The sequence below is a fragment of the Balaenoptera acutorostrata genome, chromosome 1, assembly GCF_949987535.1.
Source record: "Balaenoptera acutorostrata chromosome 1, mBalAcu1.1, whole genome shotgun sequence".
NCBI lineage: Eukaryota > Metazoa > Chordata > Mammalia > Artiodactyla > Balaenopteridae > Balaenoptera > Balaenoptera acutorostrata.
In genome coordinates, this window is record NC_080064.1 from 132,211,744 (window position 1) to 132,216,022 (window position 4,279).

Below are 4,279 nucleotides of genomic sequence, written 5' to 3' on the forward strand. Positions count from 1 at the left end.
CTAGGGAGTCCTCAGGCTGGTGCTGGCCTGCTGGTGTGCAGGCTGGGTCCTGTCATGGCAAGCTGCAGGGCTGCGGTCATCCTGGGGCTGGTGTTCACCTGCTGGCCAGCAAGGCTAGGGCCCGGTGTGTCTGGTTTCTGCCCACTGATGTGTGATGGCGTTCCTGTGGCTAGTGACAGCTCACTGGTGGGCAGAACCAGGTCCCGGGGTCTCTGGCTACGGGACCTTGGAAGTCCCAGTGGTACTGCCAATGCACTGTGTGTAGGGCTGGATCCTGGACCCTCTGGTGGACAGGACTGTGTCCTAGACAGGCTGTGGCCTCAGGGGTTCTTAAGGTTGTCTCCTGCTGGTAGGTGGGGCTGTGTCCCCACATGGCTAGTTGCTTGGCCTGAGGTGTCCCAGTACTGGTGCCAACAGGCTGGTGGGTAAGGCCAGGTCCCAGTGCTAATAAGCTAGAGGAAAGATACCAAAATGGTGCTTGCCAGCACCAGTGTCCACATGGTAGAACAAGCTGCCAAAAGTGGCTGCCACCAGCATCTCTGTCCCCAGAGTGAGCTCCAGTTACCTCCTGCCTCTCCCAGAGGCTCTCCAAGAACAGCAGGTAGGTCTGACCCAGACTCCTTTCAAATTACTTCTTCTGCCCTGGATCCCAGAGCATGTGAGATTTTTGTGTGTGCTCTTTAAGAGTTGAGCCTGTATTTCCCACAGCCCTCTGGTTCTCCCAAATGTAAGCCCTACTGGCCTTCAAAGGCAAGAATCTAGAGGCTCATCTTCCTGGTGTAGGATGCCCAGGCTGGGGAGCCAATATGGGGCTCAGACCCATTACTCCTTGGGAAGAACCTCTACAATTGTAACTATCCTCTCATTTGTGGGTCGCCTACGCAGGGGCGTGGGTCTGAACTATACTGCAACTCTACCTCTCCTACCCATCACATTGTGGTTCCTTCTTTATATCTTTAGTTGAGATGATCTTTTCTGCTAGATCAATAGTTACTCTGTAAATAGTTGTGATTTTGGTGTGCCCATAAGTGGAGGTGAGCTCAGGGTCTTCCTACTCTGCCATCTTGGCCAAGGTCCTCTAGAATATTGAATAAAGTCCGTATTCAGAAGTCAAGCAGGAGACATAAACTTGGGATTTGTCAGCACATAAATGTTATTTCAAATTATAAGAAGATTAGATAAGATTACCAAAGGGGATGTGTGTGGAGATGTGTGATTCAGACCAAGACCTGAATCCCAGAGCAGTCCAATGTTGAGCTGGGGAGAAGAGGAGCAACCAATGAGGTAAGAACATCTTCTAAAGGCATCTTCTAAAGGCATTCATTCTCAACATGAAAAGACAATTTTTTGCGTATTTTCTAATTGTAGTATATACACATTTAGATGTAGATAGTGTGGGCAACAATGCTGACAGGCCATTAAGCATGTTTAAGATTGTTCTGATGAGAAATTTCCTTTTTTTTTTTTCTTCTCAGTTTGTACATGTATAATCATTTCCAGGATACTCACATGCTACACAGAATTGAAAGATGCCCCCAATTCTGCTATTAAAAAAATGAAGTTATAATTTTCTAGTGCAGAGTGACTGCACAAGAAGACTATCATAAGCAATCTACAGAAGCGCTAAAACAGAAGGTATTTCTGTATTTGATGTGTACTAATTACCCTTCCTCCATTTTAGATAATGTTCTATTTTCAACATTGAACTTTTCTTTAGCCAAGAAATCCCCAAGTTTATAAAAGCTGAGGGCAATTTCCAGTGAGCTTTATCAGGATAGAGGGGCCAAAAGAAAGACCACAGGTATTACTGGGTTATAATCAGTAGGAGGAACTAATTAATCAGCATTATCATGAAATTGCTGCAGGGCAATAGGTTTCAGTAATTAAACATAAATCACGAGGGTATGTTGCAGGCATTATAAAAATAGTGACCTGATTTCACTGGGTATCAACTAGTATTTACAAAGCTACTTGAATTTTTCTGTTGCTCTGCATTGCTGTTAAATAATGAGAGTTCTGATGGTGTGGAAACTTCATTTTTCAAGTGCAGGATGATCCGAGGTGAATAAGAAAAAGAATGATTAAGGGAGGGGAGGAAGGTAGGCCTGGCATCAATTTGAACAAATTTTTCTTTTTCTGAAGGCTCATGTCTCCAAGGTTATGATAATAAAGTCATAAACATGCCAGCCACTTTAAGGGTCTCAGGATTAATGAAGACCAAGAAAGATGAAATGATAAACTGTGAGCCAAGCCACCATTAGTGCAAAGCTCTAACAGAGTAACATATCCGCCACCAGTATTCTCAGCAGCAATATATTTAAATACAAAGAGAACTACGTATACATGATATTGTCATATAAATATTTCCTTTATTTTTCATGGTTAAAAATTTTAAAAATTTTATTTTCTTTATTTAAAAGCATACTTTATTAAAGAAACAAACACTGGAAATGTGGATTCTTTTTGAGAAATAATCTTCCTCTTCACTGATTGATAGATATGAAGAAACCAGATTTCTATACCAACTAATGGAAAATTAACCACTGGTGAGTCTAGTTCCAATCCCAAATCAAGGACACACATGTTTGTTAGTACTGATTCTGTCCACTCAGTTGAAACATTCCCATTCCTGAACTAGATTAGCTACTGAAATTCTAAAAATGCTCATTTTCCTGGGTATCCTCTTTTGTCAAAGGGTTTAGTATTTACTATGTTTGTTATTTACAGTAATTGACATTTACGAAAAGTGGAGAGACCAGAGAAAACACTCCATAGTATGTAAGACCTTTATCTCTTTCTTTTTAAATGTTCTTAGTAGACTATAATACTAAGCAATTATATTTAGATCTTCATGACTTGAAGGTGTCTTGAATATCTCTTAATCTGCTTTTTCCCTTCAAATTTCTTTCCATTCTAAAGAGAACATCTTTTCATCTTAGTACTAATCCTGTAGAATTTTTTAAAAAAAACAAAAAATGAAGATTCTATGTTTCATATACTTTGAATTAAAATTACCAAAGCAATAAACCCTATAAGGATCATTTTTTTTCTTATTTAAATAGTGGTACTTTCTATTAACCCTATTTCAAATTTAGAGTTATATATACATTGTGAAGATGTCCATGTACACAAGTTTCTGCAGAACCTCCAATTTTATTATAAAACTTCTTCCTCACACACATTAGAGAACTATGTATGTTCACTTTCACATGTTTAAACAACCCAAGAAGGCTGGCATATTTTAAAGTTAACAACACTTTTTATCATTATAAAAACAGACTGAGATTAATGGTGACCCTAGCATTTGGTTACTCTGACTGACTGACTAGCTAGGCTCCTGACTTTTTATATTCATTATTGTTGGCTAATTTGACACTAGATTGTACATATCACATGCATTTTCCAGGAGATAAAGAGGGAATACAAAACCCACAAATTCTAAGCAGATGATTTTGCTACTTTTAGCACTTCTGGTAAAAGGGCTATTTGAAGTTAAAGAGGAAAGCTATTAACAAAAAGAAAAGTAGGGGACAAGTTACCTGTGGATTTCATTTACTCACATTTGGACTGGTCCTCCTTATTGGAGGCTAACTGAAAACAGACCAGACCATGACTTCTAGCTTTATGTTGGTCACTTTCAAATACTCCAATGACACTCTCCAATAATTTTATTATCTCCAGTTTTATGACGCCATACTAGGCTTTTCACGCTGTTTATATTTCCCATTTCCATAATCCAAATGCCAAAAAATTACTACACGTTCCCTTATACAGTCAAAAATAGGTTTACTGGAATGTTGTTAGTTATAGCTGAAGGCAGCAACGTTTACAACATTTAGCTTTTGTTACACCCATAAACGTGAAAATTGCTTGCAAAGCAATTGTAATATGAGAAGAATCTTGCAAATATCAATGGAATGGTTACACACGTCTTTCGGCATAATGATTTGGTACTCTACAGAGGCTCCCTGACCACCAGCCTGACCCCCACCTTGATGCAACAAATGCAAGTCCTTATGCCATTGAAATAACAGTATGAAATATCATTATCAGTGTTTAACTATATATACAAATAATGAACTGGCAAGTATCTAGTTTCAAATTAGACCCTTGGAATATGGCAAAATCGAGGCTGGTTATCTTTGCCTTAAACATAATTATTAAAAGCACACTTTGTTGGAAGGGAAGAAGATAATGGGACATTCTCAATGCTCCAATTTGAAGTGACACTTGCCTCTTAATTTCTTGAAAAAGAAGCTTTGAAAGTTATATACATGTG

General features: G+C 39.1%; 1 long non-coding RNA gene across 1 annotated transcript in view; it reads left to right on the forward strand.

Moving 5' to 3' along the window:
- The window catches only part of LOC103020430 (uncharacterized), a 41,288-nt gene extending 38,350 nt beyond the window's left edge, over window positions 1-2,938 (forward strand). The window contains exons 2-3 of the long non-coding RNA XR_449574.2: window positions 1,476-1,635; window positions 2,421-2,938. This is a non-coding gene — a long non-coding RNA (uncharacterized LOC103020430). The remainder of the gene's footprint in view (window positions 1-1,475; window positions 1,636-2,420) is intronic.
- The last annotated feature ends 1,341 nt before the right edge of the window (window positions 2,939-4,279 follow it).